Source organism: Gallus gallus, chromosome Z, assembly GCF_016699485.2.
Source record: "Gallus gallus isolate bGalGal1 chromosome Z, bGalGal1.mat.broiler.GRCg7b, whole genome shotgun sequence".
Taxonomy (NCBI): Eukaryota; Metazoa; Chordata; class Aves; order Galliformes; family Phasianidae; genus Gallus; species Gallus gallus.
The window spans coordinates 39,384,522-39,409,752 of NC_052572.1; the positions used below are offsets into that span (position 1 = coordinate 39,384,522).

The 25,231-nt window shown below is 41.2% G+C and overlaps 1 long non-coding RNA gene across 1 annotated transcript in view; it reads left to right on the top strand.

Annotated features, from left to right (window-relative positions):
- The first annotated feature begins 5,750 nt into the window (after positions 1-5,750).
- LOC107052312 overlaps positions 5,751-25,231 on the top strand; it is a 31,998-nt gene continuing 12,517 nt past the window's right edge. The window contains exon 1 of the long non-coding RNA XR_001464719.3: positions 5,751-5,911. This is a non-coding gene — a long non-coding RNA (uncharacterized LOC107052312). The remainder of the gene's footprint in view (positions 5,912-25,231) is intronic.

A 25,231-nucleotide genomic window follows, 5' to 3' on the forward strand; every position in this document is an offset into this window, starting at 1 on the left:
GAACATAAGATCAAAAATAGTATTTATGAGTCACAAAATGCCTTGTTTAGTGCACATGAGGATAACTTTCTCTATTAAGTATTTCAACGAACCCAATTTTCATGTACAAATGAAAGAGAGTGTATGAAGGGCAAGGGAGGATGAGACTATGTGAATAAGAAACATATGTGAAGGTATATGTAGCCAGATTTTAGGTAAGTGACCATGATTAACATGTTGTAAGCTGTCATATGCAGAACAAGTCTATAAGCATAGTAGTTGAGAGTAACAAAGCTCAAACAACTTCACAGTTGAATAGAATTTAGATTGGGCTCTTCAGCCTATAGAAAAGAAGGGGGACCTTAGAGCCTACAGGAAAGCTGGGGAGGAACTTTTTGTAAGAGCATGAAGCTACAGGACAAGGGGAAATTGTTTTAAACTGAAAAAAGGTAGATTTAGACTAGATATCAGGAATAAATTCTTTAATGTGAGGGTGGTGAGACACTGGAACAGGTTGCCCAGAGAGGTGGTGGATGCCCCTCCCTGGAAGCATTCAAGGCCGGTCTGGATGGGACTGTGAGCAACCTGGTTTAGTGGGAGTTATCCATAGCTATAGCAGGGGGGGGTGGAATTTAAAGATCCCTTCCAACCCAAAGTATTCTATGATAGGCTTTTAAGACTGTCATAAATCTCAGGTTACCTCCCTTTATTCCAAGTGAATCTATTAAACTAGGCTATTTCTTCTACAAGAAGCAGAGTATAAATCCACAGATAAATTGGGATTCCTTCTATCACATTTAAATGATTAGAACTTTTGTTAGACTAAATGATTCTGTTGGAGTAATTATGACTCTAACAGACAAACTTCATGTAAGTTAGAACTCAAAATAATGTTGGAACCAATGACAACTGAGATATATTCAGTATTCATAATTATAGGATCATAATGGTTGGAAAGATTGCTAAGATCATCTAGTCCAAACATCAACACATTACCACCATACTGCTAAACCGTGTCACTAAATGCTATATCTGCCCTTCTCTCGAAAATCTCCAGGGACAATGATTCCACCACCTTCCAGGAAGTCTGTTCCGGTATCTCACCAAGTAATCGGACCACTCGGATTTTGAATACAGCTTTAAAGGAACTTCAAACATGTTGCTGAAAGTATGGACAATAGACTCCATAGAAAAATATTTTTACTTGTTTGGCAAGTGTTTAGGATACAACCAGAATACTGAAGAATTTTTTCTGATCATATACACAAAATTATTGAGGCATGCTCTAAATGTCTGTAATTGTTACAGAGTATCTACAGAACTGCACTCTGCTGTGCACACAGATTATTGTTACTAACTTTACTAGAAACTACCTCCAGGTAGGAAATGGCATTGCTTTGTCTTTGCTTCCTTCAAGTATAATACTTTCTTTAATTGTATAAGTACAGCTTACTTATTCTCACTTTACTATGGTGTCATTCTGGCTCATAAATGAGACACCATTCATATTACATTTTTCCCTCTTTTTCCCTATATTCTCTTTCTCCTTAACCACACCATAGACACACCTTGTACATCTTGGACTGGATACTGAATCAACAATTTTTCCATAGGTGCTTTTTTAGTCATGGAACAATTAATTGTAAAAGAGAGATCATTTGTACTGTAATTCTGGATATGCTCTTGTCTGCTGTGTGGAAGAGTCTTATATTCTACAAGACAATGTATCTAATGTTTAGTTTATATGGGATCCAACTGGATTGCAGTCAAAATGTCAGTTATAAACTCTGTGTTAAAGAATATATAGAATGTATGAATTTTGCTAATGAATAACCTAGTGGCTTAGGACATTCCAAGAATCTGAATTTCATGTAATGGTAAATTAGTCCTTCACATCCATTTCACTGTTATTCTTGAACATGATTTAGATGTTTAAACATCCATGGGTTGCAGACAGCCATACAGCTTTAAAAGGTGAATTTATTAGCATGGATGTGAATTATTTGGTGCTAGTTTTGCTTTATTGTGTAGGTACAGTACTGGGTACATTTCAAATTATTGGTATAGACATAGACTTTATCTCCCTCCATCATCACCTTACAGATTTTTCAAAAGCCTGAAGTTCAGTATTGAAGTTCAATATTACAAACCATACCTCCATCCTACAGAACTGTGTTCAAAGTCGGCATCATTAGAATAAGGTAGAAATATATGAACATGAACAGCCACACTTTTCAGTTGGTTAATTGGATGCCTTTGTGGAACAGTCATATTCTTTCCTCTTTTCAAGATGACCATATAAGGTTGATTAACTTGACTGGCTGCCAGCTGCCCACCAATCTCCTCTCTTCCTCAGACTCCTCAGCAAGGCAGTGAAAGAAGTAAGATCAAAAAGCTCACAGGTTGGGATAAGGGTAAGAAGATCACTCACCATTTGCAATCATGAGCAAAACACTCTACCTCAGAAGGTTAATTTAATTTATTGCCAATTAATATCATACAACAAGGTATTGCCAATTAATATCATACAACGAGAAGTATAAGAGTAAAGCTGCCTTCCAGTTATCTCTTCCTTCTTCCCTGGCTCAACTTCAGTCCTGATTCTTCAACCTCCTCCCCTTCCCTGAGTGGTGCAGGGATGTGGGGAACTAGAGATACAATCACTCCATAACACTTCATCTCTGCCAATCCTTCTTCTTCACACATTTCCCATTGTTCTGGCTTAAAGTCCCTTTCATGAGATGCAATGCTTGACCAGCTACTCCAAGGTGTATCCTTCCTATGTGCTTGTCACGGTTTTACAATTTTTGGTTATCAGTATTCCACATCATAGCATCATGTACACTGACGTTGCACTGGAAGTGCACTGGAGTTAAAGAGTTAATGCTCCAGTTCCGAGCACCTGTCTGGAAGAGAAGAAGAACTACATATCCCAGAGGACTTTGAATTCAGAGAGGAGGTATAACCTCTGGTAAAGTGATGAGACCTTCCCTTTTTTTGTCTCTCCTCCCTGCTTCTCGACCCAACTGCGCATCTCACCTCAGTGTTATGGTGAGGCCTTTCCACCTTTCAGACACTCTCTCTCATTATATTTGATTTATTAGCTTCAATTCTAATTATATTGTATTATAGTGTGTTATCTCGCATTCCAATACCATATTTAGTAAATTAGTTTGTTTCTCCTCAGATCATTGCCTCTGTTTTTAATTATTAGGGGTCCCCTGGTTCTCCATTCTGGAGGCACAGATTTGCAAATCCTTCTGCCCTGCTAGTCACAGAACTGGGCCAAACCAGCCTGTAAACAGTTGACAGTGCTGTAGTTCCTCAACAACTAATCCTGAGTGAGTCTGTTCCATAGGCAGTTTCTCCTGCATTTTTTTCCCATTCATCTTTCTCTCAGCTACTATGCAACATTTTTTTTACTCTTTCTCAAATGTGTCATTACAGAGTTACCACTAGCATTGCTGATGAACTCAGCTTTGGCTAGCAATTGGATCTGTTTTGGAGCCAGCTGGAAATGTCTCTGTGCAACATGTGTGTAGACCTTAGTCTCTTCTAACAGAAGCCACCCCTGTGGCTACCAAAACCTTGCCACATGTCCCACTCCAATTTATAGGAGGGAGAAGAGGTTCTTTGATATATGTATAACTGGTGTGAGATTAAGAAACAGTTCAAATGTTGGTCCAACTAGTTTATTACAAATGTTAATAAGGGAGATGAAGAAAGGGGAGGACGGACACTATTACAGATTGGGGTAATGGGGAAGGGAAGGCGAGCGATAGAAAAGGTAAGAAATAGAAGTAAGAAGTCTTTATAGGTACAAATTAGAGTGATGGAGAAGGGAAGAAGGGCAGTAGAAAAGATAGAAAATAGGAGCAAGGAGTCTCTACAGGAAGGAAGAGGGAGATAGTCACCACCATGGGTCCAGCGTGGTTCGTGGTTCAGTCGTTGATCTTCAGTAGTGGTGGGTCGTTGGGTGTTGTTCCACTGATGAGATGATGACAACGGCAACTGTGATGGCAGCACAAACTTATTTATATGTCCAAAGTTGTGGCGTCAGCTCCTTTTGGAGTGAGCTTCTGGCTTCTGGATCTCAGCAGGACCTCCTTTTGTTCCCATCTCCCTGCCTTGCCAGCAGGTAAGAGGGAGTATGGAGATGCCAACTTGTATCTTGTCTTCACAGGATACAATGGTATCATCCCCCAATCTCCCATAGCAAACAGGAACAGTCCACTAAACAGTCCTGAGCACTCCCTTCCGAAGGCAAACAGCTGCAAAGAAATGCTTTCAAATGTAAATTGTCCAGACAGTGATGTTGATTGCCACAAGGCAGCATCCACCTCTCATATCCTAGAGTCTTATCACAAGAAATACTTCAGAAAGCAAGCTTTGAACCAGAAAACAAAGAAGGATTCATACACCACATAAATCTAATAAATTACAAAGTAGAATATGTTACTAGAAGACCTGGATTATCTTGAAAATATCCTGGATGCTGAATAGTTCTGAAACGCTAAATACAAAGGCTTTCCTCGTATTAGCAATTATGGTAGTTCACAGGGGGCAGATTTGTACAGGGGCTAACATGTTCGGAAGTTTTACTTCAGGGTAGTTCTACTATAGCTTTCGACATCAATGTGCATTAGTGACTTGAGTACATTAAGTGTTCTTGGATCCCCATTTTCTGTTTTAGTTTCATCTTAAAGGATTCCGGCCTACAGACTGAGAACAGAAGATCACTCCTGATCCAAGCAAAAATACTAATGTAGAGACACCCAGAACACAGGAACCTGGCCAAAACAAAGATTCAAACTGATTTCATTAAGATAAATGTTTTTTAAAACTACCTATCAAATGGCAACTCTACCACAGTACACAGAAGGTCACTACAGAGTAGTTATAATAAGCACTGTGTTAGTTAACAATAGGGTCAAAAACAAAATGGCTGAGCTTTTGGCACAGAGGTAACATTATTTTCAAAACTCAGTATTGTCTGAAGGTCAACAAAGTACCAGGCAAGGCAGTCTTCAGCTCAGCACTCTGCTAACATACAGCAGTAAATTAGTAGTTCTCTAAGAAGCACTGCTGTAGCATTCTTGGCTGCAGAGATGGACAGATCTTTCTGAATGAAAATAGTGGCAACAGAAATCATTAGTGAGGATCAGAAGTTAGGAGCTGCTCACAGCTGATGTATCACAGTTTTTATAACTTTACAACACCTCTGGAAGGTGACAATACAATTTGTCCTTCTTCCATTTGATGGAAAACCTAAAACTAAAAAAGGAAACTAGCAAGACAATATTATTTACAGATGCAACTTTTTTTTTCTTTTTTTTAACAGAGTAGTAAAAATCTTACACTTATATCTCAATGAACTCCATTGTAGAGAAGTAACAGTGGCTTCTAATAATCCGGTTTCACTGTCTCCTATCAGATATACTGAAAATGATGAACTCTTACTAGATGAACTCATAGAAAGTTTGTCGCCCTTTTGTTGAGGTACTCAGCACTCGAGTGGAATTATTCCACACCAAAGCAGAGAATTTGGTTGGGAGCAGCTGTGGGGTGCCATTGTCCTCTGCACGGCAGTAGGATTATTAAATCACCCTCCTGTGTTGAAATCTGCCAGTAGGAGGCGGAGTGACACCTCGCATGGCGCATCGGAAGGGTGTGGTGCGGCAGTTTGCTTGGGCAGTTTGTGCAGGGCAGGTGCCCTCTCAGGTGATCAGCTCACCAACCAGCTGCCTCCCAGACAACAAATCTAGCCACGGTCTCCATCAGGAAGAAGGCTCTGGCAAGAAAGAATGTGATGACTCAGAAGGAGTGCCCACATAAAAATCTAGTGGGTCAACTCTCTGGCTTCAGTGAGTGCCTGAGCCTGCTGCTGCCAGTGAAGGGGAGCAGGAATTCTACCTGTGTGAAGTGTGAGCAGGTAAGTGATCTGGTCAGTATGGTGGTGGAGCTCAAGGAGAAGGTGGAGAGATTAAGGAGTACCAGAGTATGAGCAGGAGATAGACTGATTGAGTAACTCTGCCAAACATGCGAGAAAGACACCAGTGTGATATATCTTAAACAGTGGTGGAAACAGGTCCCAGCTCAGCATCACAGGCAACGTTCCCAACCTACCTCTGTTCCCCAGGTGCCCCTACGTAATGGGTTTGAGGCTCTGGAACTTGAAGGAGAGGTGATTGTGATTGCGGATGTGGTGAGAGGTCCAGCTGAGAGGTTGTCTAGGGTGAGGTGGTCAACTCTGCACCTCAAGACTGCCTCTGCCAAGAAGGACGGAAGGGTTGATGTCATAGGTGACACACTACTGTGTGAAACAGGGGTCCCTGAGTGGCAGCCCAACCCTACCCAGAGGGAAGTGTGCTGCCTCCCCAGGGGCTGGTGTCAGGGATATTTCTAGGGAACTTCTAGTCTGATCTACCCCTCTGATTATTATCCTTTCTTGATAGTTCAGGCTGGTAATGATGAAGTCACTGAGGGAAGCCTGAGAGTTAATAAAAAGGCTGTCTGGACTTTCAGGGAGGCAATTAGGAAAGCCAAGAAGCAGATGGAAATGAACTTGATTAGGGATGTTAAAAACAGGAAAAGGGGATTCTATAGATACATTGGCCAGAAGAGGCAGGCCAGGAGAAGGCTGAGGTACTCACTCAGTTTTTTGCCTTGGTCTTCAGTGGTAGCAAGGATTGTTGTATTTCTCATGTCCCTGACACTTGCATCCCTGAGCCTTTAGGTGGGAACTGGGAGAATAAATCCCCCTGCAGAAAGGGTAGAGCAAATATGAGCCTGCATCATGAGACTGAATGTATACAAGTCTATGGGTTCAGATTACATGCATCCCAGGAGATAGGTGATGTAGTTACTGAGCTGCTCTCCATCATATTTGAAGGTGTCGTGGCTGTCAGGTGAAGGCCCTGGGGCCTGGAAAAAAGGAAATGTCACTTCCATTTACAAGAAAGGTAGGAAGGAGGAGTTAGGGAACTGCGTGCTGATGAGCCTCACCTGTGTGCCTGGGAAGATTATGGAACAAATCCTCCTAGAAGACATTTTAAGGCACATAAGGTATGAGCAGGTGATCTGAAACAGCTAGTATGGCTTTACCAAGGAAAGGTCATGATTGACCAACCTGGTGGCCTTCTATGATAAAGTAATGACACTGGTGGACAAAGGGTAGGTGACTGATGTAATCTACCTGGACTTGTGCAAGGCCTTTGACATGGTCCCTCATCACATCCTTATCTCTAAATTAGAGAGATAGATTTTAGGGGTGGACTATTCAGTGGATAAGGAATTGGTTGGAAGGCTGTAGACTGAGGGTTGTGGTGAATGGACCTATGTTCAGGTTGAGGCCAGTGACAAGCAGTGTCCCCCAGAGGTCTGTCTTGGGACTGGTGCTTTTCAACATTCTTCATTCATTCATGGTGGGCTCAAGTGTACCCTCGGCAAGTTTGCCAGTGATACCAAGCTGAGTGGTGTGGTCTACATATAAGAATGAAGTGAAGCCATCCAGAGGAACTTCAACAAACTCCAAAGGTGGGCCTGATTGAACCTAATGTGGTTCAACAAAGCAAAGTGCAAGGTTTTGCAGTTGGGTCGGAGTAACCCCAGATATGTGTACAGACTGGGAGAAGGATTCCTTGAGAGCAGTCCTGCAGAGAGGACCTGGGGGTCCTGGTGGATGAAAAAAATTGATCGTTAGCCAGCAGTGTGCTCTTGAAGCTTGGAAGGCCAATGGTATCATGGACTCCATCAGAAGAGGGGTGGCCAGCAGGGAGAGGGAAGTGACTATTTCTCTCTACTCTGCCCTCATGAGGACCCAGCTGGAGTACTGCATCTAGTTCTGGGACCCCCAATACAGGAAAGATGTGGAGCTATTAGAGAGGGTCCAGAGAAGAGCCATGAAGATGATCAGAGGGCTGGAGCACCTCCCCTATGATGAGAGGCTGAGGGAGCTACATTTGTTCACTGTGAAGAAGGCTGTGATGAGACCTCATTACAGCCTTCCAGTATTTAAAAGGGATTATAAAAAGGAGGGGAATCAACTTTTTACAAGGGCAGATAGTGATAGGACAAGGGGGAATGGTTTTAAACTCAAGGAAGGAAGATTTAGATTAGATGTCAGGGGGAAGTTCTTCATAGGGAGAGTGGTGAGGTGCTGGAATAGGCTGCCCAGAATGGTTGTGGATGCCCTATCTCTGGAAGTGTTCAAGACCAGGCTGGATGGGGCCTTGGGCAGCCTGGTCAAGTACCAAATCTAGAGGCTGGTGGCTCTGCCTGTGACAGGGGTGTTGGAACTTGATGATCCTTGGAGTTCCTTCCAACCCAAGCCATTCTGTGATTCTATGATTCTATGACTTCAAGCGACTGGGGCGGTTAATGGATGGAGCGAGCATACAGACTGTGTTTTTCTCTATCCCTTCAGAGGTAGGGAAAGATACTGAGTAGAGTAGGAAAACCTATCTCATAATACATGGCTGAGAGGCTAGTGCAACCACAATAATTTGGGGTTTTTTTTTGGCCATGGGGCAATTTATTTCACATCTGGCCTGATGTCTGTTGATGGGTCTCACCTGTGTCAAAGAGGGAAAGAGATCCTAGCCCAGGAGCTGTCAGGGCTCGTTGTGAGGGCTTTAGACTAGGTGTGAAGGAGGAAGGGGATAAAACCAGACCCACTAGAGATGAACCCAGGGGAACATTGATGGGACTGGGGGTGTGAGGGAAGGGGTTCAGCTGTAGTGCATTTACACCACTGCATGTATCATGAGCAGGAGGAGATGGAAACCATTGTGCGGCAGGCAAGCTATGACTTAGTTGCCTTTATGGAAAGCGTGGAAAGTATGCCTTTATGGTGGGATTACTCCCAGGATGGGGGTGCTGCAGTGGATGGCTATAAGCTCTTTGAAGGGATGGGCAAGGAAGGAGAGGTGGTGGCATGGCTCCCTATGTTAGAGTGTTTTGATGTTGTTGTGCTTGGGGCTGGGAATGATGAGCTTAAATCTCTATGGGTAAGAATCAGGAGAAGGGCCAGCAAGATGAACATTCTGGAGGGGGGTCTGTTATAGACCACCTAACGGGGATGAAGAGACAGATGAAGTATTCTGTGAACAGCTGGCAGAAGTTGTGCGATCTCCAGCCCTTGTTCTCAAGGGGGACTTCAGCTTCCCTGATATATGTTGGAAATACAATACAGTGTAGAACAAGCAGTCTGGAAGATTTCTAGAGTGTATGGAAGATAACTTCCTGATGTAGATGGTAGGAGATCCTACCAGGGGAGGTGCCCTACTAGACCTGCTGTTTACAAACAGAGAAGGACTGGTGGGAGATGTGAAGGCCAGGAGCTGTCTTGGACAGAGTGACCACAAAGAGATAGAGTTCTCGATTCTTGGTGAAGTCAAGAGGGGGGGCACCTACACAACTGCTACCTTGGACTTCTGGAGGGCAGATTTTGAACTGCTCAGGACATTGGTAGAATCCCTTGGGATTCAGTCCTGAAGGGTAAAGGGATCCTGGAAAGCTGGTTGTTCTTCAAGAAGGAAGTCTTGAAGGTGCAGAAGCAGTCAACCTCCCTGTGCTGCAAGATGAGCCAGAGGGGAAGATGATCAGTGTTGATGAGCAGGGAGCTTTTCCTGAGGCTCCAGAAGAAAGAGGGAATCTACCTTTTGTGGAAGAAGAGATGGGTATCTCAGGGAGAGTACAAAGAACTTGTTAGGGTGTGCAGGGAGGAAATCAGAAAGGCTTGAGCTCAACTAAGCCATTGGAGTAAAAGAGAACAAAAACTGAAGTTCCAAATGCCTTCTTTACAGCTACCTTAAAAAATCAGACCAGTAATCTTTGGGGTACTCTACTCCCTGATCTGGAAGTTTCAGATGGGGAGCAGAATAAACTCCCCACAATTCAAGTGGAAATAGAGACATACTACTCCACCTGTACTGCCACAAGTCCATGAGAATGGATGGGATTCACTCAAAGATGCTGAGGGAGCTGGCAGAGGTGATAGTAGTGCTGCTTTCTATTATTTATCAGCGTTCCTGGTCAACCAGAGAGGTCCCAGGAAATTGGAGGCTTGCCAGCTTGACTCCCATCTACAAGAAAGGTCATAAGGAGGATCCAGAGAACTAAAGTTTGTCAGCCTTGGTGCCAGGAAAGGTTGTAGAGCAGATCATATTGAGAGAGATCACATGACGTGTGGTACAATGAGGGGATCAGGTCTAGCCAGCGTGGGTTCATGAAAAGCAGATCCCACTTCACCAATTTCATCTCCTACAGTGGAGTGACCTGCCTGGTGGATGAGGGAAAGGCTGTTGACATAATCTACCTAGACTTTAGCAAAGCCTTCAACACTGTCTTCCACAATATTTTCCTGGAGAATGTGGCAGCCCATACCTTGGACAGATATGCTCTTTGCAGGGTAAAATACTGGTTGGATGGCCAGGCACAGAGAGTGGTGGTGAGTGGAGTTCAATCCAGCTGGCGACCAGTCACGAGTGGTGTTCCCCAGGGGTTAGTAGTGGGGCCTGTACTCTTTGATGTCTTTATTGATGACAAGGATGAAGGTATTAAGTGTACCTCAGTAAGTCTGCAGATTACACCAAGTTGGGAGATAATGTCAATCTGCCTGGGTATAGGAATGCCCTACAGAGGGATCTGGACAGGTTGGATAGCTGTGCTGAAGACAGTGGGATGAAGTTCAACAAGACCAAGTGCCAGGTCTTGCATTTTGGCCACAACAACCCCAGGCTACAGGCTTGGGAAGAGTGTCTGGAAGACTCTCCCGTAGAGGAAACAGACCTAGGTGCTTGGCTAAATGTGAGCCGGCAGTGTGCCCAGGTGGCCAGGAAGGCCAATGGCATCCTGGCTTCTATCAGAATGGTGATGCCCACAGGAGCAGGAAAACTACTGTCCCTCTGTGCTCAGCCCTGGTGAGGCTGCATCTCAAGTACTGTGTACACTTCTGGGCTTCTCAGTACAGGAAAAACATTGGAGCACTGGAGCATGTTGAGAGAAGGTCAAGAAAGCTGGTGAGTGGTTTGGAGCACAAGTCTTATGAGGAACAGCTGGAGGAGCTGAGATTGTTTAGTCTGGAGAAGAGGAGGCACAAAGGTAACCTTATGGCTCTCTGCAACTACCTGAAGGCAAGTTGTGATGAGGAGGCGGTTGGCCTCTTCTCACATCTAACTACCAATAGCACTAGAGGGAATGGCTTCAAGTTGCACCAGGTGAGATTCAGGGTAGATGTTAGGAAATACTTCTCTGAGAGAGTTGCCAGGCACTGGAAAGGGCTGCCCAGGGAGGTGGTTGATTCACTGTCCCTAGAGATGTTCAAAACACATTTAGATGTTGTACCGAAGGATGTGGTTTAGTGGGAAATACTCATGATAGGTGTATGGTTGGACTGGATGGTCATAGAATCATAGAATGGCCTGGGTTGAAAGGGACCACAATGATCATCTAGTTTCAGTCCCCCTGCTATGTGCAGGGTCACCAACCACTAGACCAGACAGCCCAGAGCCACATCCACCCTGGCGTTCAATGTCTTCAGGGTTGAAGCATCCACAGTCCCTCTGGAAAACCTGTTCCAGTGTGTCACCACCCTCTGAGTGAAAAAATTCCTCCTAATATCTAACCTAAACCTTCCTTGTCTCAGTTTAAAACCATTCCCCCTTGACCTATCACTATCCAACCTCATAAACATCTGTTCCCCCTCCTGTTTATATCATAGAATTATAGAATCACCAAGGTTGGAAATGACTAACAGGATCACCCAGTCCAACCATCCGCCATCACTAATAGTTGTCACTAAACCATGTCCCTCAACACAATGTCCAAACGTTCCTTGAACACCACCAGGGTCAGTGACTCTACCACCTCTCTGGGCAGCCCATTCCAGTGCCTGACCACTCTTTCAGAGGAAAACTGTTTCCTTACGTCCAGCCTGAATCTCCCCTGGTGTGGCTTGAAGCCATTCCCTCTAGTCCTATCACTAGTTACATGAGAGAAGAGGCCAACACTAAGCTCACTACAACCTCCCTTCAGGTAGTTGTAGAGTGTAATAAGGTCTCCCCTGAGCCTCCTCTTCTCTAGACTGAACAATCCCAGATCCTTCAGCCGCTCTTCATAAGGCCTGTGCTCCACACCCCTCACCAGCTTTGTTGCCTTTCTTTGAACGTGCTCCAGGGCCTCCAAGTCTTTCTTGCAGTGTGGGGCCCAAATCTAGACACAGAACTCAAGGAGTGGCATCACCAGTGCTGAGTACAGGGGAATAATTACTTCCCTGTTCCTTCTGGCAACACTGTTTCTGATGCATGCCAGGATGTCATTGGCCTTCTTGGCCACCTGGGTACACTGCTGGCTAATGTTCAGTTGAGCATCAATTAATACCCCCAGGTCAATTTCCTCTACACAGTCTTCCAGCCACTCTACCCCAAGCCTGTAGCATTGCCTGGAGTTATTGTGGCCAAAGTGCAGGACCTGGCATTTGGTCTTGTTGAATCCCATCCTATTGGCTTCAGCCCAGCCATCCAGCCTATCCAGATCCCTCTGTAGGGCCTGGCTACCCTCAGGCAGATCAACACTTCCAGTCAGCTTGGTGTCATCTGCAAACTTACTGAGGGTGCACTCAATACCCTCATCCAGGTCATCAATAAAGATGCTGAAGAGGACAGGCCCCAGCACTGACCCCTGGGGAACACGACTCGTGACCCATTGCCAGCTGGATTTAACTCCATTCACCACCACTCTCTGGGCCCAGCCCTCCAGCCAGTTCCTTACCCAGCCAAGACTGTATCTGTCTAAGCCATGGGCTGCCAGCTTCTGGAGGAGAATACTGTGGGAGACAGTGTCAAAGGCTTTGCTGAAGTCCAGGTAGACTGCATCAACAGCCTTTCCCTCATCCACCAGACGGGTCACTAGATCATAGAAGGAGATCAGGTTGGTCAAGCAGGACCTGCCCTTCGTGAACCCATGCTGGCTAGGCCTGATCCCCCGATTGTCCTGCACGTGCCGCGTGATCTCCCTCAGGACAATCTGCTCCATAAACCTCCCCAGCACTGAGGTCAGGCTAACAGGCCTGTAGTTCCCCGGATCCTCCCTGCAGCCCTTCTTGTAGATGGGAGTCACACTGGCAAGCCTCCAGTCTTCTAGAACCTCACCTGTCAACAAGAAGCGCTGATAGGTGATGGAAAGCGGCTTGGCTATCACCTCTGCCAGTTCCCTCAGCACTCTCGGGTGAATCTCAACTTGTGGCAGTCCAGTTGGACTAGTAGGTCTCTGATTGTGTCCTCCTGAATTGTGGGTTGTTTTGTCTGCTCCCCAGCCAAGGCTACCAGGTCAGAGAGTGGAGTACCCTGAGGATAACTGGTCTGTCTTTTAAAGACAGACATAAAGAAGGCATTCAGAAACTTTGCCTTTTCCTTATCCTCAGTGGTCACATTCCCAGCCTCATTCAGTAAAGAATGGAGATTCTCCTTGGTCCACCTCTTACTGTTGATATGTTTGTAAAAGAGTTTCTTGTTCCCTTTTACCCCAGCAGCCAGCTTGAGTTCCAACTGGGCTTTAGCCTTTCTGATTTTCTCCCTGCACATCTTAACAACTTCTTTGTATTCTTTCTGGGTTGCCCATCCCTTCTTCCAGAGGAGGTAGATTCTCTTTTTCTCCTGGAGCCTCAAGAATAGTTCCCTATTCATTCACGCCGGTCTTCTTCCCTGCTGGCTCATTTTGCGGCTTAGGGGGACAGCCTGCTCCTGTGCCTTTAGGACTTCCCTCTTGAAGAGCGACTAGCCATCTTGGACCCCTTTACTCTCTAAGACTGATTCCCAGGGGACTCCCACTACTAGTCTTATGAACAATTCAATGTCTGCCCTCTGGAAGTCCAAGGTAGCAGTTTTGCTGTTCCCCCTCCTGCCTCCACCAAGAATTGAGAACTCTACCATTTCATGATCACTCTGTCCAATAGAAAATGCTAGACATAAGGGACCATATGCACCCTTCAGGTACTGGAAGGCCACAATGAGGTCTCACCGGAGCCTTCTCTTCTCCAAGTTAATAAAGCCCTGTTCCCTCAACCTTTCTTCATAGGAGAGGTGCTCCAGCCCCCTGATCATCTTAGTGGCATTCCTCTGGACCCACTCCAAGAGCTCCACGTCCTCCTTGTAGTGGAGATTCCAGACCTGGATGCATTACTCAAGATGGGGCCTCACAAAAGCCAAGTAGAGAGGGACAATCACCTCCCTCTCTCTGCTGGCCACCCCTTTTTTAATGCAGCCCAGAACATAATTGGCCTTCCGGGCTGCAAGCGCACACTGCTGTCTCATTTTCAGCTTCACATCCCCAGGACCCCAAGTCCTTCTCCATAGGGCTGCTCTCAAGGAGATCTTCCCCCAGTTTGCATTAATACCTGGGATTGCCTTGACCCAAGTGCAGCACCCTGTACTTGGCCTTATTGAACCACAAACCTCATTAGGTTTTCATGGGCCCACTTCTCCAGCCTGTCCACCTCCCTGTGAATGGCTTCCCTTCCTTCCAGTGTGTTGACTGCACTGCTCAGCTTGGTGTCATCTGCAAACTTGCTGAGGGTGCACTCGATGCCATTGTCTATGTCACTGATGAATATGCTGAAGAGCACTGGTCCCAAGACCAACTCCTGAGGGACTCCAATTGTGACCAGCCTCCGCCCTGACACAGAACCATTAATCACAACCCTTTGGCTGCATTCAGACAACCATTTCCTAATCCATCAAACAGTCCATAATTCAAATCCATGCCTCTCCTATTTAGAGAGAAGGATGCGGTGAAGGACCATGTCAAAGGCTTTGCAGAACCTTGGTGATACTGTGATTCTATGATTCTAAGTTTAGCTGATTTGTCTAAAATTTGCATTATTGATATTCTCTTGCTCTGACATGTTTAGATATATGAGTGTGTAGTTTTAAATCATACTTGAAACAAAATTTTTGCATGTGATTTCATATTAACAGAAGTTCCTGTCTTCAAAACCGTTAGATTTACTGCACAAGTATCTGCCCTTGCATGCATTAATGTTGTTTAAAGTAGTTTGTCATCAACTCTGTAAATCCATTAGATACAATTTTTGTATTACTAGTGAATTTCATGGACTATTTTATTAAAGCATTGGAGAGTATACACTGAGAAACATACATAAATTATTTGTGCTTTCTCACATATAAACCTGGCTTTGACCTATTGTGCCCAGCTTGATATTTGACCTGAGTAATGTCCTGCTCTGCTCTGTAAAATGCTCATTGCTTGTCATTCCATTGGAACTCCTATTACAAAAGTGCATCTTTACTCCAGAGACATTTATGTGCTCTTCATACCACTTACTGTATTCTTCCTATCCAGCTCTCCAAATGGACTATCTTCTCTTTTCCACTTGTGTCAAGCTCCATCCTTTAGCTTACTTACATATTCTTCATGTTCCTCATTTGTATCATCAATGGTTTTGTTTCTTTGTTTGATATGTATACCCTCAATTATACTTTCAGGGAACTCAGAAATAACTACTCACAGAATCATAGAATCATAGAATGGCTTGGGTTGCCATAAATCTTAATCTTGCACAAATGTTACAAATATGCACTTGATTATTTCATCAGCTGCATGGTTTCATGATATGTTTATGGAATAAGTGCAGTTAAATATCTGTATGTACTTCATAAGTAAATTCCTTTATGTATATTAAAATTTGAGAATCAGCAAAAAAATGAAACATGCATAACATCAACACCATTATGTACTTCAGGTGTTGCTGGCACAGAAATGCTATGGAGAATTATGACTTTATTTTATGAAAGTAAACTGCAATTTTTCCCATTTTTACTGTCACAACTGCAATGCTCAGTTTTGTTTGCAAATCAAATTTGAAATATGAATTCTTCTAACCAGATTGAAATGTTATTGCTGAAACTAAGCCAAGTGTCATAGTTAGAAGTAATGTATAATGAGAAACAAAAAGTTCCTCAACTTAGCCAAAGACTTGGGAAAGATGACTTTTTAAAAATATGTCTGTGAAATTTTTTAGAAGTTGAAACATTAGTAATTGCAAGGAGATGATAGATTCTGAAAGTTGTTGGAAAATATGTTTGTCAATATACTGTAGCGATGCCAGAAGAATATATATGTTGTATGTATGCCCTAGTGTATTTCTGAATATGTATTTTCTCTTTCAATATGTCAAATAAGAAAAAGAAGCTGAAGTATAATAGTCTGGATACCAGATATTGACAGTTCAGTGTGTGTAAACAAACTTTTCAGAGCTACACAAATTTAAGGATCTCTGCCTAATATTTGATGTATTCAGTATGAAATTTCATATATGCACATCATGCTTCAGAAAAACAATCTTGTATTAAATAGGAAACAAAACAACTGTACAAGTAGATAGAAATGTAGAGTTTCACCTACTGATCATGCCTGCCTACAAAGACAGTACTACTTACATTTCATATCTCATGTGCTGTACTTTTTCATTGTCTTTAGTGGTGGTTTCAACTAACTAAAACATTAGAACTAAATTATATGTTTCTTATACATCAGAGTGAGGGCAGAGAAAGCATAGGTAGGCAGACTACTTCTGAAAGAGCATACCTTTGATAGGGGCAACTTTAATTTTTATCTAATCATCCTGATGGACCATGTCCAAAAGCTGATAAATATTACCGTTTCCATAGCCATGCTCAACTCCTACTACAAAGTTCATAGTAGTTCAGTTCTCTAGTTCAGCAGCATTATAGTGATGTGCCATTTTTAAATGAGTTATTAACATCTCTGTTTTCTCTGTCCTCTGCACTACTATGACTCTGATATCTAAGGTACCTCTTTCTCCAAATTGAATACATTGGAGATTGTATTAGATTGTATTAGTATATTAATGTACTCCAATACATTACATTGTACTGGAGTAGATAATTCCTCAGTTAAGATTGTTGATTTTAAAATGATTTATGAAATCCTTCTGTAAAGAGAAAAAAAATCTGCTATGTATCAAAAACTGTTAATGTAAGACAATGAAATCATGACATTACTGAATTACAAAATATTCAGATATTTGAAATAGTTTGTAACTGTGGAATCTAGAAAATATTGAAGCAACACAGTTTTAAATATCATTAGTGATTTACTTTAAAGTAAAAACTGATGATCAGGCTGATTTTTAAAGCCAAACTTTGCACTGTCTCTCTCTCTTTCCCAGTGGAATTTCTTGGAAGATTAGGCTTAGCAACTGCATCTACAGTGAAGATGGATCTTATGGAAGGGAATTTTTGAGGATAAAATAAAACTAAATGGTCAATTTTCATTTTGTTTGATTGATAGCCTTCCTTTATTCTGCATGAAAAGGAAGGAGAAGATTTGAAGAAAATAATGTTGGAGGATTTCAAGCCGACAAAAAAAGATTTTGGAAGCAAAGAGAGAAAAAAGCATGTGTAAATGGGCAATTGAAAAACCTTATAGAGGTGTCAAATTAGGTCACAATGGACATATTTGGTGAATTTATTTGTAAAAGCCCTGGTGGAAAACATCATAAATTTAGAATAGAAAGGCTGTCTGGGTTTCCCTATGGTCTATAGAGTTTTCTTTCTTAGTTCATATTTCACATATGATGTGTGGTCACCATAGCACTTCATTGCCCATTTGTGCTGCCGAAAAACATATGTCACCACTGTGGCTTGATTTACATTTTGGATGCATAATGAATTTCTAGTTGGAAAGCTGAATATAAGTTTTGGAACATAATTTAAAAGCATATGAAGTCCAGACTTGACTGCTTTTAGAGGAGATTTTTGCCATCACACAATCAAAATGGGAAATCATTCTTCACCTTGTAAAAGTCAAAGACAACCTCTGCATTTTTATTATTATGTTGAAATTCAAATATTATTCTTCCATTCTCTAACTCTTTCTCATCACTATGTGATCAAACTATTGCCTAGAATAGAAAGGCTAGATTTATCAATCAAAGTTTGCTACCAGCACTCAAAATAATTGAACCTTCAGGAGAAACAAGTCCTGTGCATTTTTAGTTATTGTTGTTTCAGTATCTCCATAAAAAGTAATTTCAATATGCTTGGTTCTGTGGCAAGAGTTTTTATGAAGTGTTTATCCTTTTCGTAGTTCCAGAGAGCAAAGATGGAATAAATATATTTGCTACTTTAATGCCAACAGTTTTTTTTTTTTTTTCACAGAATTCCCAATTATATTGAAGGAGATATTTAGACATGGTCAAATTAATCTTTGTTTGCTTATGCTTTAAAAGAATTCTGTCCAGATCTAATTTTGATATCCATAAAAAAGCAGTAAATAACTGACAACAAAGTGTATGTCTGTGGTGTCTAGTCATGTAATCTTGTAGTAAAAGAGATGCAGTGGGTTTTCACAATTGCTAGAATAATGACTGTAGCTTAGCAAACATGCTGCACAACCAACAGCTCCTAATATAGGCATTGTAAAATTAACCTACCTTAAAAATCTTTTATAATAAGCAAAAAGCCAGGTAGGGATGTGTAGTTAGATTACCCAAAATGCAGTGAAGATACTGTAATAAAGTGTACATTTCCCTAAAAAGATCTGTAGGTCATAACTTAATATTGAAGAAACTTTAGATGTGTAAGTAACATGATGTTGTACACAAAAATCTCTGGAAAATACTCTTGAATGTGGCTACATCTGAAACCTTCAAATAAGTAAACAGTCCAGAAACAAACTTTCAAAAGCAATATTAAGTTATTTGTAAGAGTAGAAGAGACTGAATACTACAATTTTATACTACAGTGGATACATCTACCACAGAATATACAGTTCAGATGCCACAAATTGATCTTAGCCCCTCAAAATTTCCTAATGGGAGTCATCAGAATTTTTTCTGTTGACTTCAGTAAATTTGGATATGGCCTATATGGATCCCAGAAAAAAATTTAGGGCATAACTGCTTTAGAAGTGTTGTTCAGAACAACACAGTTCCACTGTGTTCAGAAGCAATGCTTACTTGTCAGAATTTCTTTGTGAAGACCTCACTTCTGTATAACCATGTTCAGCAGATATATTCCATTACAAGCATCATCACATTCTTAAACATTTGCTCTGATGGGGGATTTCAATCACTGAGATATCTGTTGGAAAACAAAACCATGGGCTGTAATGAATCCAAGAGACTCCCTGAGTGCACTGAGATTAGTGCCTGGTTCAGATATTAGACAGACCAACCAGAGGAGAAGTGTTGCTGGACCTGGTTCTCACCAGTGAAGAGGAGCTCATTAAGGATGTTAATATTCAAAGTAGTATGAGATGCCCTTGTTGAGTCTGAGATCTCAAGGAATACAGACCTTGCATAGAGCAAAGTCAGGACCCTGGACTTCAGAAGAGCAAAATTTGAGCTTCTTATAGTAGTGGAAAAGATTGTCTGGGAAACTGTCCTTGTGGACAAAAGAACTTAGCAGAACTAGCAGCTTTTTCACAGAGTGTGAGAGCTCATAATTCCATGTATAAAAAAACAAAAAGATGAGGCAGAAAATAAGTAAGGCTGAGCAAGGACTTGCTGGTTAAACTGAGATGTAATAAGGAAATGTGCAGGCAATGGAAGCAGGGATGCATGTCCTGGAAAGAATACAGTGATGTCATCTGGACATGCAGAGATGGGATCAGGCAAGGCAGGGCATAGATGGAAAGTATGTTGGCAATGGATACAACTAGCAAGAAGGGGTTCTATAGTTACATTACTCAGAAGACAAAGTCTCAGGAGACTGTACACTGTGTAATAAATTGGAATGAAGAACTGGCAACAAAAACAAAATAGAGAAGGCTGAGGTACTCAACTCAGTCTTCACTGGCAGGCAGGTTTTGCACATTTCTCAATTCCCTGAACCTCGAGATGGGGCTTAGAGAATCAAAATCTATCCCACTGGACGCAGAAAGCAAGTTCAAGACCACTTGACTATGTGCAAGAATATTCATGCACCTCAGGGTGCTGAAGGAACTGGCTGATGCAGTTGACAAACCACTCTCCATCATATTTGAAAAGTCATGGCTGTCCGATGAATTCCCTAGAAAAAGGAAAATGTAATTCCCATTTTTAAGATGGGTAAGAATAAGAGATCTGGGGAACTACAGTCTAGGAAGCCTCATCTCTGTGCCTGGAAAGATCAGGGAACAGGTCCTCCTGGAAGCGATGTTAAGGCACATGTAAAACTGGGAGGTGATCTGAAACAGCCAGAACAGTTTTACCAAGGGCAGATTATGCCTCAGAAGTCTGGTAGCCTTTTGTAATGGAGTGTATGCATTAGTTGACAAGGACAGATAGACAGATGTCATCTATTTGGATTTCTGTAGGGTCTTTAACATCGTCCCAGTCAACATCCTTATCACTAAATTGAAGAGATAATGGTCCAAAGGGTGGAATACATGGTGAGTAAGAAATTGGCTGGATAGTTGCAGCCATAGGATTATGTCACAACCATAAGTCAATGTCTCCCTGTCTAGACGGAGACTAATGATGAGTACTGTTCTTCAGGGTTCTGTCTTGGGATTCACATTCCAATATATTTTTATGAGTGACACAGGCAGTGGGATCAAATGCATCCTCAGCAGGTTTGCATATGGCACCAAGGTAAGTGCTGCAGTTGACACAACAAAATCACACAGAATCGCAGAATGTCTGGCACTGGAAGGGACACTGAAAGATCATCTAGTCCAATCTCCATGCTGGAGCAGGAACACCTAGATTAGGTCACTCAGAAATGTGTCCAGGAGGGTTTTGAATGTCTCCAGAGAAGAAGACCCCACACGCTCTCTGGGCAGTCTGTTCCAGTGTTCTGTTACCCCTACTGTGAAGAAATTTTTTCTCATATTTATTTGGAACCTCCTATATTCCAGATTGCATGCATTGCTCCTTGTCTTATCACTGGATGTCACTGAGAAGAGCCTGGCTCCTCCAGACCTAGGTTGAAAAAGACCACAATGATCATCTAGTTTCAACTCCCCTGACACTGGCAGAGTTGCCAACCACAAGACCAGGCTGCCTAGAGCCACATCCAGCCTGATCTTGAATGCCTCCAAGGACAGGGTATCCACAGTCCCTTTGGAAAACCTGTTCCAGTTTGCCACCACCCTCTGAGTGAAAAAATTCCTCCTAATATATAACCTAAACCTTCCCTGTCTCAGCTTCAAACCATTCCCCCTTGACTTATCACTATCTACCCTTGTAAATGATTGTTCCACTTCCTGTTTGTGTGCTCCCTTCAAGTACTGGAAGGCCACAATGAGGTCTCACTGGAGCCCTCTCTTCTCCAAGCTGAACGAGCCCAGTTCTCTCAATCTTTCTTCATAGGAGAAGTGCTCCAGTCTCCAGGTCATCTTAGTGCCCTCTTCTGGACTTGTTCCAAGAGCTCAGTGTCTTTCTTGTGCTGGGGGGCACAGGCCTGGATGGGGCCTCACAAGAGCTGAGTAGAGATGGACAATCACCTTCCTCTCCCTGCTGACCACCCTTTTTTAATGCATCCTGGAACCTAGTTGGCTTTCTGGGCTGCTAGCAGACACTGCTTGCTCATGTCCAACTTCTCATCAACTAGGACACCCAAGTCCTTCTCCTCAGGGCTGTTCTCAAGGGGTTCTCCCCCCGGTCTGTATAAATACCCGGGATTGCCCCAGCCCAAGTGCAGCACCTTGCACTTGGCCTTGTAGAACCTCATTAGTTTTTCATGGGCCCACTTCTCCAGCCTGTCCAGGTCATCTCTGGATTGCTTTCCTTTCCTCCAATGTATTGACTTGCACTGCTTAGCTTGGTGTCATCTGCAAACTTGCTGAGGTTGCTCTCGATTCCATCATATATGTCACTGATGAAGATGTTGAACTAGGAAAAAAAAACCTTTTGATGTAAGAACCTGATTTATATTTAGTCTAAATATTGAATCCACACTGGTAGTACCTCTCCTCCTAACTTTTTCATTTCTCAAAAACTTTAAATAATTTTGAAAATTTCTGTTGATCTTCTGTAAATATAATACTTGCTTTAAGCTTCATCCTATCGTACAGTTGTGTGTGTTTTTTCTGGACTACTATCATTCATAGATGTGAATCAGTATTCAGCCATTCTGCTTAGTAACTACGAGAAAATGAAAAATTTTCAAGTTATTCCAAGTATTTTTACAGAGGTAACAAACTAAGTAGTAAACATAGACATTTATCGCAACAGAATATAACAGTGTTTTGGCTAATCATTCGATGTCACTGAGAAGAGCCTGGCTCCTCCAGACCTAGGTTGAAAAAGACCACAATGACAAGAAAAAGTGGAAAGATTGAACTGTGAGAGCTTTTTTTTTCTTTTTTTTTTTTTTTTTCTCTCTCTGGTGCTTTTCTGCATTTCTGTGCATTTTTTGAGGACAGATCAGTTTCTCTGGTTATAGTATATCATCAAAAAATTATAGATAATCTCTTCCACAGATTTGTCTGCACTATAACTTCATTAGTGCTGCAGAATTTTTTAAATAATAATAGAAAACCTGGACTAAATAACTTGAGAATTGCTGGGGCATTGTAGAAAACACAACCTGTGCCAGTCATGTGTAAATAGTTACCCAAGTAGAATATATCAGTCTACATATTTGTGAATAGATGTACAAGATGTCATCACAACCGTACTACTTTGCTTATCTGGAACAGTTCTTTTATATAAACAATTCACTCTGTGTAGTATATTGGATCAGACTTTGTTCTCCTTGTGCCTTTGTCTCTATTCCACTGGGAATTCCCTCCTTTGCATTCCTCTCTCTAAAACCTATTTCTTAATAGTGACAAACAGTGTTCAAGGCCCCTGAGGCCCTATACTAAATTCATTACATTTCAGGTAATAAAGATTGAAAAAACAGTAGGAGTTATGCCAGGCCTGAATAAAACGAATCATTGCCGGAAGTGCATAGCACCTCAGACCAAAGTGTAATCAAGGCATGAACACATTTTATCTCATAGTTTCCATACATTACTAAGGAAGAACCACTTGTGGAAAGAAAATAAATGTTTAATTAGATTAACATTTTTGATTTCTGAGGCTGAATGTTCTATTTATGTTTAGCAGATAGGATTGCAAAAATATCATTCAGGTTCAATTTTAGAAAATTTCTGTTGTAAATTTACTAATAACAGTAACATAATTCCCACAGTATAAAATGTAAGAAGAGTAATCTTGTTAGTGTCATTGTTAACAATATTCCTTTTAAAGTTTTCTTTGGGATATTCCTGAATCTTCATTCTGAGAAGTGAATGGCTTTGTAGATATGAATTCTATTAGTGCTGTACTGTTTCTAATACATTTTTCAGCAGCAAAATGACTTTGTACCACCAAACAACACCTACTTGCAAGTGAAAAGGGAACAAAAGCTCATAAAACTGCAATAAAATATTTATTTCTCTTCAGCAATAAGATTAATTTTATCACTTCAGATTTATGACCTTGGAAGTTCTTTGCTGGACGTTTAATATATCAAAATAGAAGAACAAGGAGTCTGAGTTAGAAAATGCCCTGTGAAACTTATGATTTACTGAAGAGACAGATTTAGATTTTTCATAGGACTTAATAAAACAGCAGCAAAATTGAATTAGCTTGGCATAAATTTTAATTGCCTGACAAAAATTTGATAGTGCTATTGTGTTACTGTTTATGAATAACATATATCAGATTTGGTCTTGTTTCTTGCCTGATTAAGAGGGGGCTCTGCTCTGGGAAAAAAGAAAAAAAAAAAAAAAAAAAAAGCTTTCACATGCTCATAGGCTTCCTAGAGAGAAGGAAAATATATACTTATTTTTGCATTTAATTTTTATGAACTGCTTTTCAGAGCTGATATTTTGAAAAGATCATAGGTGATAGTACAGACAGAGTTGAATGAATTTTTATCTTATTCCTTTGGAATTTCAAAAGTCATCTTCACTCTACGGCTAAACAACAGAAGGATTTTCCTGTTCAAAAAACATAAAACAAATCAGAAGAAATTCAGTTTTATTTAAGATCAGGTTTTATTTATATTTACATAAATAAGTATAAAATCATAAATAAATAAAAGTAAATAGATTTGTAGTAGAAACACAAAATGACATATTCTAATGCATTACATGATTTTGTACTCCAGCTGATATGGTAGAAAATATAGAAATTAAAATATCATTACTTATTTGATCTTTCAACATTTTTTCTTAAATTAACATTCTCAAGGTGAAAAGAAATTTTTGATTATTGGAACACTGTGGAAAGCATCAAAACTATTGACCATAAAATATTTTCCATTGATTTTCTGATTTTCTCAGTTATTTTTTTTTTTTTTTTTTTTGCCTGAAATAACACAGAGGAGGAAAAACTTAAAAGAAGGAAAAAAAAAAAAAAAAAGAAAGAAAGCCTGAACTTTAACTTTGCAATGCTTGCTTTCTGCATTTAGAATTGTCACTATGGAAATTAATTCCTTGGAGGCAAGGTGAACGATGTACAAGACCATCTGTACTAATAGCAGATAAATGATAATGATGGTGTATTATTTGGAAGTTCCAGATTAAGCCATTCTAAAAGTGCCTTTGCATGCTAAAACTGTCTGTATCAGTCGCACTGTCTCAACATGATGTTGGAAATTAGATAGTCATTTATTGGAAAATGTACTGTGACCTGGTCAGTGATTTCAGGATGTTAAATACTCTTCCTCCACACCAGACACATTGAGAAATTTCTAATACAGTCGTATCTATGACATTAATGTATTAGTTCTGTGCTGATCAAACGGAGATGAAATTGCAAAGTTATTTGAGAATCGTTATGTAACAGATTCAAACTAAATTTTAAGATCACTAAAAAAGTTTAAAAGTGAAACACTGAAAGTAAAGTAATGATTTCCAAGTCAAGCATAAGGTCTAAAACTTTTTTTTACTTGGTTAGGTGATTTGGAGCATTTAAGGTCTTCTAATTAGAAAACACAGATTATGATTTAGTCAGTTCCTCTTTCCAAAGCGTTTGAGAAATGATACAGCTTTATATTTTAAAATCTGATTTTAGACATCTGCAGGTCAGGATTTGCTGTAATGATAGATTCTTTATGACATATTTATTTGTTTAATGTCTATGATTGGTAGACTGAATTAAAATAACTAGAAAAATGCAACCTCAAGGTTGCTAGATTAATAAGAACCTTAAAAGCTTTGCTGTTACCTCTTCCAGTTAATAAGAAAGCAGGATAAATTAGCACAAAATACATTACTATTAAACATATTT